The sequence below is a fragment of the Nomascus leucogenys genome, chromosome 3 (genome assembly GCF_006542625.1).
Source record: "Nomascus leucogenys isolate Asia chromosome 3, Asia_NLE_v1, whole genome shotgun sequence".
NCBI classification, from domain to species: domain Eukaryota; kingdom Metazoa; phylum Chordata; class Mammalia; order Primates; family Hylobatidae; genus Nomascus; species Nomascus leucogenys.
The window spans coordinates 67,724,149-67,738,582 of record NC_044383.1 but is presented as its reverse complement, the minus strand read 5'-3'; the positions used below and the strand labels follow the sequence as shown (position 1 = coordinate 67,738,582).

At 34.3% G+C, this 14,434-nt stretch overlaps 1 protein-coding gene across 5 annotated transcripts in view; it reads right to left on the bottom strand.

Moving 5' to 3' along the window:
• Nucleotides 1-14,434, bottom strand: part of KHDRBS2 (KH RNA binding domain containing, signal transduction associated 2) — a 677,326-nt gene that overhangs the window by 548,787 nt on the left and 114,105 nt on the right. The window lies entirely within an intron of this gene.

Below are 14,434 nucleotides of genomic sequence, written 5' to 3'. Positions count from 1 at the left end.
ACAAGCCATGAGAAGACTGAGAAGAGCTTAACAGTCTGATGAAAAACAAGCTTTAGTTGCTCTTGGAATAGCAAGAAGCAAGAAAGCCTGTGTGGTTGAAGAATAGTGAATGTGGAAAAAAGGCTTGACAAGTGATTATAGGACAGATCATGTAAGAACTTACAGAATAAACGATGTTTTCTGCTTTATATTGTGACTGCAATGGTAAGCCTCTGGACTACTTTGAAGAATAAAGGAAGGCAGCCACATCGTATTTTTATTTTTAAGGATACATAGTATGTAATATGCAAAATCAATCACAGCAGAAGGCAAGCAAACAAGAAAACCAACTTACATTTGTCTAGGTGAGAAACGACGCTGACAAAGTAGGAATGAGATGTTAAAAGACTGTGTAGTTACAACTAGAGTCATCTCATGCAGTGCACTATGTAAAATAAGTGTTTTGGAGAATTATTAAAAATTCATTTAAAAATTACCTTTATGTTTTTTATATAGTTATTATTATGACCATAACATAATCAGTAAATATTTCTTTTTGTTCTTTGCTCTTGGTCAATGTACTAAAATACTAACTAAATTAAGATAAGAACGTGACAGTGTTTTACTTTTGCTATGGATAGAACAAAACATTCTATTTTTGTTATTTTGGAGTAGAGAAAAGGTGATGATAGTTATTAAGTATGAACATCTTTCATGTAAATTTATTTATATTGCATTTTACAACAATTATCTTTTAAAGGTCTGACTATTTCTAAAGGTAAGGGGAATATATATATTATCTAATAGTTTTGTTCTTTGTTATTCTATCTTTAACTAACATTTTTTCCCAAAATGTTTTCAAATGGCTTAAAGAAAAATTCCTAAGACATTTCAATTAGTAATCTTTTCGCATACTATTTATTTGGGCTGTGTGGAATTTAAAACAATTATTTTGGAGTAATATTACATTACTTACCCAGGTAGTACCTGAGTGAAATCTACACTGCATAATTTTTATGAAGTCATTTATAATCATCTTATCAGTTACATGGTACAATTTCTCTAAAGACAAGTATCTTGAAATAAACTGAATTGTTTGAAAATAAGTTATATGTCTATAATTTCTACTTAGTGTGATAACATCAGATTCCTATATTCTACATGGAAGTATTAACAAGTCATTTTAACTAACTGACTCTTTAAACTGAAAATCACTTTATTCCAACCTTTCAATCCCTTATATAATGATTACAACCAGAGTTATGATAACTGCAAAGAAAATCCATTCATCATGTCCTCTGATACCAAGAATAAACTTTTGATCACTGCCCTATGGGTGTATGCACCTACATAATGTCATACTTTGTAGCTTGCTGAGGTAATTGTAATGTGGAACACAGTGAAGAAGCTGACTCAATTCCTGATCTATAATACATATGGCTTCTCCCTTGTTACTTTTTCATAAAAATAAATTGAATTTGTCTGAAATTATTTGCTATCCACAAAACCTTAGGCTTTTTTAGACATTTGCAATTTGATCAGGCCAGTATTAATTCTAATAACCTTTCCATGAAGAAATGGAGTTAAATGAAATAGCATTTCCACTGCTATTTCTGTTCAATTCTACCATTTTCTTCTGAAGATTTTTGGTATTATTTTGCCCTCCTAATACTTTCAGGAAGTTATCTTGTCTTCTTTGGCATATCTCCATGACTAATAGATCAATACTTGTATTTGTCAAATGCATAGTAACAAAATGGTATATGCCAAACTTGCCTGAGTTTAAAACCAAAGAAAGCTTCATCCATGTCTCTGCAAAGGACATGAATTCATCATTTTTTATGACTGCATAGTAAACCATCATTCTCAGCAAACTAACGCAAGAACAGAAAACCAAACACCGCATGTTCCAGAGATCCAGAAAAATGCGGGGATGTCCCGTCTTACAACTTCTATTCAACGTACTACTGGAAGACCTAGCCAGAGCAATTATGCAAGGGGAAAAAAAGGCATCCAAATAAGAAAAGTAAAAATAAAGACATCTGTTTGCAGTTGACATGATCTGATATGCAGGAAACCCCTAAAGACTTCACGTAAAAACTATTAGAACTAATAAGTGAATTCAGTAAAGTTGCAAAATATAAAATCAACATCCAAAAATCAGTTCCATTTCTATATACTATCAACAAACTATCCAAAAAAGAAATTAAGAAAACAATCTTACTTATAATAGCAGCAGAAAGAATAAAACACTTGGGAGTAAACTTAGTTAAGCTGGTTAAAGACTTGTACGCTGAAAACCAAAAGCATTGATGAAATAAATCAAATAAGACAAAAATAAATGAAAATACACTTTATAGATTGGAAGAATTAATATTGTTAAAATGTCCATAATACCCGAATAACCTAAAGATTCAGTTCAATCCCTGTCAAAATCCCAAAGACATTTTTTACAAAAATAGAAAAAATAATCACCAAATTTATATAAAATGATAAAAGAACTTCAAATGGCCAAAGTAGTTTTGAGAAAACACACAACTGGAGACATCACACTTCCCAATTTCAAAATATATTGTAAAGTCATAGTAATCAAAACAGTATTATACTGGCATAAAAACAGAAATATAGACTAGTGGAACATAATAGGGAGCCCAGACATAAATCTATACATGTATGTTCAATTGTTCTTTGACACAGGTGCCAGGAATGCATAAGGGAGAAAAAAAGTCTCTTCAATAAATAGTGTTGAGAAAACTGGATGTCCACATGCACAACAATAAAACTGGACCTTTCTCTTACACTGCACAAAAAAAATCAACTCAAATTGAATTAAAGACTTAAACATAAGACCAGAAATTGTAAAACTCATAGAAGAAAAAGGGGTAAATGCTTCTTGACATTGGTATGGGGAATAATTTCTTAGCTATGACCACAAAGCATAAGCAACAAAAGCAAAAATAGATAAGTGGGATTATATCAAACAAACAGTTTCCACACAGGAAAAGAAACAGTCAACAAAATGAAAATGTGACCTACAGAATGGAACAAAATATTTGAAAACCATATATCTGATAATAGATTGATATCCAAAATACATAAGGAACTCCTACAACTTAATAGCAAGAAACCAAATAATGAATTCAAAATTGTCAAAAAACCTGAATAGGCATTTCTCCAAAGATGATACGCAAATGGACAATAGCAATATGAAGAGATGCTGGACATCACTAATCATCAGAGAAATACAAATCAAAGCAACAATGAATTATTACTTCACACCTGTTAGGATGGCTATTATTGAAAAAAAAAGTTGGCAAGGATGTGGATAAAAGGGAATCCTTGTACATTATTGATGAAAATGTAAACTGGTGAATCCACTAACTATGAAAAACAGTATAGAGATTCCTTAAAAAAAAATTAACCTACCATATGACCTAGTTGTTATCGTTGGAAAGTTTGTGCCCCCACAAAATTCGTATGTTCAAATCCTGACTCCAAGATGACAGTATTAAAATGTTAGGCCTTTGGGAGGTGATTATTTCATGAAGGGAACCTTCATGAATGAGATTCATGCTCTTAGAAAAAGAGGCCTGAGGGAGAGCCCCCAACACAACTTCCACCATGGGAACACAGCTAGAAGGTAAGGAGACAGCTACATGGCAGCATCCACAAAACAGAAAGTGGGCCCCTACCCAGATACTGAATCTGCCAGCACCAAGATCTTGGACTTCCTAAACTTCAGAGCTATGATAAATAAATGACTAAGTTAAGGGAGCTCACTCACCCCTTCAACCACGTGAAGACACAAGAAGAAAGCATCATCTATGAAGCAGGAAATAAGCCCCCACCAGAAACCAAACCTACTGGATCTTGGAATTTTCCAAGATTTTGGATTTTCTAGCCTCTAGAATTGTGAGAAATAAATGTTTATTGTTTATAAGGCACTCCATTTATGGTATTTTATTATAGCAGTCCTAATAGACTAAGAGACCATACATTTATATATGATGAATCTAAAATAGTCAAACTCATAGAAGCAAGAAGTGTGGTGATGACAGGGGACTGAGAGAAGGAAGAAACAGGGAAGTGTTGGTTAAGAGAGAACGTTTCAGCTGTAAACAATGAACAAGTCCGAGAGATCCACTGTACAACACAGTGTCTATAGTTAACACTACTGTATCGTTGGCTTAAACATTTGCTAAGAGGGTAGATCTTGTATTACGTGTTTTTACCACAAGAATAAATAAATGCAGTGGGAGGAAACTTTTTGAGGTGATAGATATGACTGTGGTATTGGTTGTGTTAATGGTTTCACAGGGGTATACTTCTCTCCAAACTCATCAAGCTGTATACATTACATATGTACAGCTTTTTGTATGTCAGCCATATCTCAATAAAGTGGATGAATTTTTTGAAGGTTTTGTTGTTTGCTATTTTGTTTTGTTTTGTTTTGTTTTACAATAAAGGATTAGAGAAAAATAGGAGATGTAATTGCCTGGACTGGCAAGTCATACTATATAATTCTTTTATATTAAGAATGTTTCTTCATTTTGCTGAAGCTTTTTCAAAAATATTTTTAATACCTCCCGTATAGGTATAGTTTAGTATAGTCTATAACTTCAAAACTCAATGTCAATGTGAAGATTATTTTATACTCATTCTGAAAATATGAGTAATATTTCAGTGAAAGGAACTATTTGAATATGTGAATCTTTACCTTGTCAAGTTACTTTCTTAACCGATGTGATTTTTTTCCTGCAACAAAATTCATACTTCCTGAACTAGCTATACTAAATGTTTAACACCAGCTTCCTACACACTTCTAGTATTTATCTGACCTCAAAATAGAATTTGCTTAAGATTTTAGAACCCTTAACAGCTATAAAATTAACATGTTAAGATTTTGTCTGTATTCTGATGCTTAACACAAGTTATTTTGTTGTGATTATATTTCTTTTTACAATTGGCACATTGTTGAGGCTCATATTTTTAAATATACATGACATAATTACATATGCACAAACACAGAAATCACAATTATCTGTTTATATTTTAAGTTAGTTATTCAAGATGGATTTTAAAATTATATATTTTCCTCTAAAGCCAAAATTTATGTAAATTTAAATAAATGAATTGTTTCCCAGTCATTTCAAACACAACACAGAGCTATATAGAACTAAATATTAAATAATACTAAATATGTACATCAAGGACCAATTATGTAGAACTGTTTATGCCTAATTTCTTTATAGAGGGTGAATTACATGTTCTTCCAGATATTTATATTCCTAAAATTAAAAATAAAGAGAAGAGACAAATTTACAATATGCGCAAACTAGAGTTTCTAGTTCTATGGAAATTTTCAGAATCCAGATACATTTAATTATCGAGAAGACTTCAAAAATAATATTTTCGATACTATATAAAAGAACATTTACATGCAAGATATAATTTTAGAATGTATTTAATGAAGAACATGGAATTCGTCCGTGAAGAAAATGTTTTTTGTTAATGAAATGAAAATGACCTTGAAATATAACAATAGGGTAGAATGCCAGTATTCAATGTTTTCGAATTTTTGCTCATCTATAATCAAAATTCAATGAGAGATTGTAAAACACCTAACTTTTCTTTACGAATATTTTCGGAAGGAACTTTAACTATTTTACAAATGATACCTAACTACCTGGTAATTAAAACTCATTATAAATGGAACACGGACAACTTATATTTAAATAATATCACCAAGTAAAGTTTATACTACTTTTTTCCACTCTGAAATTATACTTTCTTAGTTTCCAAATAAAAATGAATTTTGCTTTTTGTATTTGAATACAGAACCAAACCTTTAATAATTAGTGTTAATAGAATAGAATAATGCAACACAGAAGAATAATTTTCATCTTCCTTTTAGAAATTTTCACATGAAAATTTAGAGATTATGTATATAATAAGCTTCCATCACTTCAAAATCTAAGTCAAGAATAAAAGGGCAAATAGACTACAATTGTCATGAAATAAAAACCTAACATTAATCACAGAATATAAGGAAACGGCTTTGCACAAATGTTACCTCTTTGATACTCAAGAGAAAGATAGAAAATTTCAAATTTCAGTATCAAAAAATGGGTGAAGAAACATCAATGGTACTTTGCCATGAATATCTGCATTATAACCCTGTAGAGTCTGTAACAATTATCCCACTTTCCAAATAAAGAAACAGGAGTTCAAAGAGCATAAATAATACATATTATAAATACATAAAAGAGAGAAAAAGAATGTAAAAATTGAGGAGTCCTTAATGTAGCTTTACATTTAATAATGTAAACAAAAGTGATTAAACAGAAGCCAATCTTTGCTTAAAAATACCATTTAGAAATTTGTCTTCATATAAAACATTTTCCAGGGAGTGGGCAACTAAGGTTCATGTTTTGCCTTAGCTACTTCTAGGAACCTCAAGGCTAAGTCTGTCTTCAAATAGTTCTAACTTTCCTCAGATAAGGATTTCTTGCATAATTCTTTTTCTTTTCATCATATTTACAACTTTTTATTTGTTTTATTCTGCAGGAATATTTTATTTTTATCTTGTACTTGCTTTTATATAAGATGCCTCAAATTCACCTCAGAAATAGGTAAGTGATTAAATGCCACTTCAAAATTATTATGCTGCATTAATATTAATCCAACAGTCCTCACTAATGCAAAATTTCTTTGAGCTCCCTTTGCAGGTTTTGAAGTTTAATCTGGGTGCTAAAATATCTTGTCACCTGCTAGCTACATGATCTTAAGCAAGTTAGTTAGCCTCTGTTTACTTATCTTTAACCATCATTCTCAGTAAACTATCGCAAGGACAGAAAACCAAACACCACATGTTCTCACTCATAGGTGGGAATTGAACAATGAGAACACATGGACACAGGAAGGGGAACATCACACTCCGGGGACTGTTGTGGGGTGGGGGTAGGGGGGAGGGACAGCATTAGGAGATGTAACTAATGTTAAATGACGAGTTAATGGGTGCAGCACAACAACATGGCACATAGATACATATGTAACAAACCTGCACATTGTGCATATGTACCCTAAAACTTAAAGTAAAATAATAAAAAAATAAATAAAAGAAAGTAAATCTTTCAAATGATGTTATTATAACGATTAGCATTTTGTGCATTGCTGTCTGGTAATAATTATTGCATTGTTTTGATATTATTACACCTCACATTTGTCTCCCTGTATTTTGTAACCTCTTAGTAGGAAGTTCATTTTACCCATCATTATAGCCTCGGTTATTAGGCCAACACAGAATAGGAAATTAAACCCTAAACCTGTGTTTTACATCATAGAAAAATAAAATGGGTAATTTCTCACAGAACAAATCTTAAATGATAACATGCTAACCTTAAATCTGAACTGTGTTCCTAGCAAAACAGATGTCCTAAGTCATGGATCTCCAAGGCTAAAGGTCAGCAGGTCATAGTTTAGTGAATACTGGTCTAATTCCACAACAATTTAAGGGATGGAAAGTTGTTCTTGAATATAGAATCATATTTTCCTTTTTATTGAAGGCATAAGAGACTGTCAGATCCATTTTCCCCATCAAGCTACCAATGACTTTCTTCACAGAATTGGAAAAAACTACTGTAAAGTTCATATGGAACCAAAAAAGGGCCCGCATCGCCAAGTCGATCCTAATCCAAAAGAACAAAGTTGGAGGCAGCACGCTACCTGACTTCAAACTACACTTCAAGGCTACAGTAACCAAAACAGCATGGTACTGGTACCAAAACAGAGATATAGATCAATGGAACAGAATAGAGCCCTCAGAAATAATGCCGCATATCTACAACTATCTGATCTTCGACAAATCTGACAAAAACAAGCAATGGGGAAAGGATTCCCTATTTAATAAATGGTGCTGGGAAAACTGGCTAGCCATGTGTAGAAAGCTGAAACTGGATCCCTTCCTTACACCTTATACAAAAATTAATTCAAGACAGATTAAAGACTTACATGTTAGACCTAAAACAATAAAAACCCTAGAAGAAAACCTAGGCATTACCATTCAGGACATAGGCTTGGGCAAGGACTTCATGTCTAAAACACCAAAAGCAATGGCAACAAAAGCCAACATTGACAAATGGGATCTAATTAAACTAAAGAGCTTCTGCACAGCAAAAGAAACTACCATCAGAGTGCACAGGCAACCTACAAAATGGGAGAAAATTTTTGCAACCTACTCATCTGACAAAGGGCTAATATCCAGAATCTACAATGAACTCAAACAAATTTACAAGAAAAAAACAAACAACCCCATCAAAAATTGGGCGAAGGACATGAACAGATACATCTCAAAAGAAGACACTTATGCAGCCAAAAAACACATGAAAAAATGCTCATCATCACTGGCCATCTGAGAAATGCAAATCAAAACCACAATGAGATACCATCTCACACCAGTTAGAATGGCCGTATTAAAAAGTCAGGAAACAACAGGTGCCAGAGAGGATGTGGAGAAATAGGAACACTTTTACACTGTTGGTGGGACTGTAAACTAGTTCAACCATTGTGGAAGTCAGTGTGGTGATTCCTCAGGGATCTAGAACTAGAAATACCATTTGACCTAGCCATCCCATTACTGGGTATATACCCAAAGGACTATAAATCATGCTGCCATAAAGACACATGCACACGTATGTTTATTGTGGCACTATTCACAATAGCAAAGACTTGGAACCAACCCAAATGTCCAACAATGGTAGACTGGATTAAGAAAATGTGGCACATATACACCATGGAATACTATGCAGCCATAAAAAATGATGAGTTCATGTCCTTTGTAGGGACATGGATGAAACTGGAAATCATCATTCTCAGGAAACTATCGCAAGGACAAAATACCAAACAACGCATGTTCTCACTCATAGGTGGGAACTGAACAACGAGAACACATGGACACAGGAAGGGGAACATCACACTCAGGGGACCGTTGTGGGGTGGGGGGAGGGAGGAGGGAGAGCATTAGGAGATACACCTAATGCTAAATGACTAGTTAATGGGTGCAGCACACCAACATGGCACATGGATACATATGTAACAAACCTGCACATTGTGCACATATACCCTAAAACTTAAAGCACAATAATAAAAAAAAATCAGTGCTAAATAATATTAAATATCTTCACAAGTAATTATTTTTGATTATTGAACTAGAAATAGAGACATTAACTGCTAGACAATTTAAATATGATCCAGGCATTTATTTTCAATGATAATTAATCATGAGATAGTTAACTGTTTTAATCACTACTCATTTATTTTAATGCCTTAAACCTACTAAAATTCTGAAACTATCTGATACTCCAATCCCCATTTCCTGTCTGCTTATCCAAATTATAACCACTTCAAGGCTTGGCTTACAGTTCCTCTCCCTCATGGGGTTATACAGAGTAACTCAGAAATTTCACTCTATAAACTCCTATCACCTAATTCATATGTTAAATATTCAGGTTGTACTATTTTGCTTATAAGATAATACCACAACCTAACACAGTGGCCTTGAACAAGTCACTTAAGCTTTCTGGACTTCTGTTGTTCCTTCCCACCCATTCACCCTAATGTGGGAATCAAATCTTATGAGGGGCATCCTAGTATCTTCTTAAGAATGCAGGCTTCTGGATACAGTATTGTATCTGCCACTTGTTAACTGTGTGACACTTTCCAACAAGTGATGATGACAGTTACTGCTTTCTAAGCCTTTTCTACATATTAGGCAATGATCAATTTCTGCACATATTCTAGTTCATTTACTTAGTTTACTTAAGTTTTCTGCATCACATTGCTTAGTTTAAAACGGGAATAATATCCTCCTAAAACTGCTGTAAGGATTAAGTGAGTCAAATTTTCAAAAGTACTTAGAATAGCATTTGGTACACAATAAGAACATAACGAATACTAGCTATTATCATTTTATTTACTTGCATTTGGGGGCTGGACATGAGACTTCACTGAAGTTTTGTATCATTAAAACCAAACATCATGACAGTCAATGTCATGTATTTCACAAACTTACACCTTGTCTTTAAGTAGACTGTTAATTATTGATGGTATACCCATGACTTACATTTGAATGTGTCCTTTATCAGACTAATACCATTATATAAATGCTAGGAATATCATACATATTCATTTAAATATGAAATAGGACAAAATGAAGGAGAAAAATGCAGCTATGGTGATGATAAGAATAGGGTGTGGTATAAATTTGCTGAAACCATCATCAAAAATATGTTGGACTCTTTTGGATAGTATTGTCATCTAACACTAAGCAGTGGTACCTCACAAAAGGCAAGAGTTAAAGATTTATTTATTTTTAACTGTGTTGAGACTCACACAAATTCTTAAATTTTAATGTTAAGAACTTTAATGGGTTTCTTAAAAGAATAAAATATCATGGCACATGTATGCATATGTAACAAACCTGCACATTGTGCACATGTACCCTAAAACTTTACGTATAATAATAATAAAATAAAAAAAGAATAAAATATTTTATTGATACTCATTCCATATATATCTACATGTAGTCATCCCATTTGGGTCCCTTTCTTTGAATGTATTCAGTGTTTTGAATTAGTTCTTGCTAAGTTAAATACACATAGATTTCAACACAACAACAAAAAAATTCAGGACACATATTTCTCCTTGCTGAGCAACCATAATCATATTACATAAGAAAAGTAGCAGATCTTACAATGACATTCCACTTTGTGTGTCAGAGTTCCACAGTCCATCATGCTGGCAAAGACAACATCAAGTTTCCTTAAACTTGCACCTGGTGCAAAGAATTGCTCAAGTGATTTGTATGCATTATATCATTCCATCTTCATATTAACCCACGAAGATATAAATCCTACATTATACAAAAAGAAAACCTGAATATTAATTTCCCCAATTATACAGCAAGGAAAGTAAGAAATGTGAATGATAAAGCCCAGGTTCTGAACCATTATATCAATCATTCATATTCTTACTCATGCACTCTTTCATTTAATAATTATTTATTGAAGGCCTACTATTGTCCCAGGCACCATCCCAGAAACTGAAAATTGTGGTGAAGCAAAATCTGTGCCTTCTTCAATCTTATAGTCTAGTGAGATAGAACGTAAATGAATAGGTAAATTATAATGTAATTCAGAAAGAGATTTTTTGTAAGTTTTACTAATGTAAGTTTATATACAAAATATTGAACATATTTTTATTATTATATTTTGATGACTTTTAACATATGCATACAGCCATGACACCATCACTGCAATTAGTACACTAAATATATTCATCATTTCCAAAAATTTCCCTGTGTTCTTTTGTGTGTGTGCTATGGTTTGGTTGAATTTTTTTGGGGGGGAGGGGACGTTGTTTGCTCTTTGTGTTAGGAATACTTAAGGTGAAATCTATCCTCTTCACTTATTTTAAAGTACACAATACTGTACTGTTAACTATAAGTACTATGTTGCACAGCAGTATATTTGTCCATTTGCATTGCTATAAAACAATATCTGAGGCTGCGTAATTTATAAAGAAAAGAGGTTTACTTGGCTCATGATTGTCAACAGTAGGAACATGGTGTCAGCATCTGCTTGGCTTTTGGTGAGACCCAGAAAGCTTTTGGTCACGGCAGAAAGGAAGGGGAGCCAGCATGTCACATGGTGAGACAAGGAGCAAGAGAGAGAGGTGGAGGGACCAGGCTGCTTTAAACAACCAGCCCTCAGGTGAACTACCAGAGCAAGAACTCACTCATTACCATGGGGACAGCACCAATCCATTCATGAGGGATCTGCCCTCATGACCCAAACACCTCCCACTAGGCTCCACCTTCAACACTGGGGATTCTATTTCATCATGGGATTTGGAGTGGACAAATATTCAAACTATATCAAGCAGGTCTCTAGAACTTTTCATCTTGTATAATAAATATTATATCCATTAAGCAACAATTCCTACTTCTCCCTTGCTCCAGCCCCTGGTAATCACAATTCTATTCTTTGCTTCCATGCATTTGACTATTTTAGATATCAGATGTAAGTGGAATCATGTAGCGACTGTCCTTCTGTGACATGTAGCATAATGTCCTCCAGGTCCATCCATGTTGTCACAAATGGAAATAAATGTGAAAAACGTAAAAGAGGGTAATGGCGTATAAAATGGTGAGAAGTGAGTGATGTTTAGAGAAGCGTGATTAAAAATGGCCTCTGAGAAAGTCATCCTTGGTCAGAGACATGAATTAAGTATGGGAAATAAATGCATGAAGATCTGGGGTAGAGTTTTCAAGGCAAATGAAACAGAAAGTACAAGACATCTCAGGCTGGAAAGAATTTGACACATTTAAGAAATTGCTAGAAGGGTGATGTGTTTAGTGTGGCATGAATGTGGGAGAAAGGGATAGAAAGTCTACCATTTCTGAAAATGGGTCATTAGAAACACTGTGGTTCCCTTTTCACTCTTTCTTTTAGAAAACGTGTCAGTAGGCTGGGTGCAGTGGCTCACACCTGTAATCCTAGCACTTTGAGAGGCTGAGGCAGGTGGATCACTTGAGGTCAGGAGTTCAAAACCAGCCTGACCAACATGGTGAAACCTCATCTCTACTAAAAATTCAAAAGATTAGCCACGTGTGGTGGCATGTGCCTGTAATCCCATCTACTCAGGGGGCTGAGGCAGGAGAATTGCTTGAAAACGGGAGGCGGAGGTTGCAGTGAGCCAAGATTGTGCCACTGACCACTCCAGCCTGAGCGACAGAGCAAGAGTCTGTCTCCAAAAAACAAAAAAAAAAAAAAGAAAAAGAAGAAAGAAAAAGAACATGTGTCAGAGGGAGGTCAGGTACCATATCCTGAGAACATTCAACCAACCCTATGTAGAGGTCCATGTTGTGAGGAACTGAAGCCTTTTGCTAACAGCAGTGTGAGAGAGCCACCTTAGAAATAAGTGCTCTCTCAACATTAAGGCTTTCAAATGACCGCCACTTCTTTTTTTTTAATGTTTTTTTTAAAATTTTATTATTATTATACTTTCACTTCTTAAGAGACCCTGGGCCAGAACTGTGCATCCAGGCTTTTCCAAAATTCCTTAACTATGGAAACAGCCAGATAGTAAGTGTTTGCCATTTTAAGCTCTTAGGTTTTGAGGTAATTTATTATGCAACAATAAGTAACACCATGAGACAGAACTTTTATTTTCTTCTAAGTGCAATGCTAAAATTTTGAAGAATTTTAGCACAGTTTTAATCTGATTTGAGTGGAGGCAGGAAGACCAGTTGTGAGGCAGTTGCACTAGACCAGGTGAGATATGATGAAGGATGAAGTGTTAGAGGTAAAGATCTACAAATTGGTTGGATTATTTGGAAGGTAGAGGTTTGCTGTAGATAGAATGGAAGTCTAAGAAAAAGGGGGGAAATCAACAGTGACTCTCAGGTTTTTGGCTTGAGTAAGTAGGTGAGGAGTAGCAACATGACTGGCAGAAGAACAGGCTCGTCTGGGAAAAATATAAGTTGTACTTTGGCTACATTTAGGTGAGACATAATCAGAGATGTAGAATCAGGAGTTGGATAAGGAATTCTGGAGTCTAAGGAAAAGGTTGGGGGTTGACATGTAAATGTTTGTGTCATTAGCATAAGATTGATGCTCGAATTTATAGGAGTGGGATAGAGGAAGGAAGACCGCCAAGGACTGAGCCCAGTGATACTCTAATATGTAAAGCTCAGGAAGAGAATGAGAATCCAGCAAATGAAGTAAGAACAGTCAATGAGTGCAAGAGGAAGAAAATCAGGAAAATGTAGATCACAAGATTCAAGTGCAGAAGGTATCTTAAGAAAAAGAAAGAAATCAACTGACCCATCCTACTGAGAAGTATAGTTAAATGGAAGCTGAGTTTTGACTACTGGCATTGGCAAGGTGAAAGATGCTGTGTATCTTTATAAGAATAATTTTAGACACTCTTTAGAGTGGATTTATGAGAGAACAGGTGAAGAGGATGTGGCCACAGTATGAAGCTTCCCCCTACATCTCAGTAGGGTTACCATGGTTCATTGCCTTCCTGAACCTTTTTCTAAATTCTTGAGACCATCAGTACTGCAGTTCCTTCAACCAAATAACATTTTCCCCTTTCCTTTTATATTTGGTACTAAATCCTTTTGTTGAGGTCATCTGCGCTAAGCACAATTCCAGTTGATTTCACCCATTTTGATAATACACATCTACCATCCTTCATCTTTTTAGACACCAAGCCCAAACTACCTTCCTGGGTTTTATACTTTTCTCAATATTTTACTCTATATTTATACTCTAAAATTTTTAATACAAATAAAACTCAGTGCATCTCAAACTGTATTTTAAAACCTATTAGCTCTAAAACCTATTCTTTCACTATCTTCTCTTTTACCACAATCTTTCTAAGTCACCCAAGA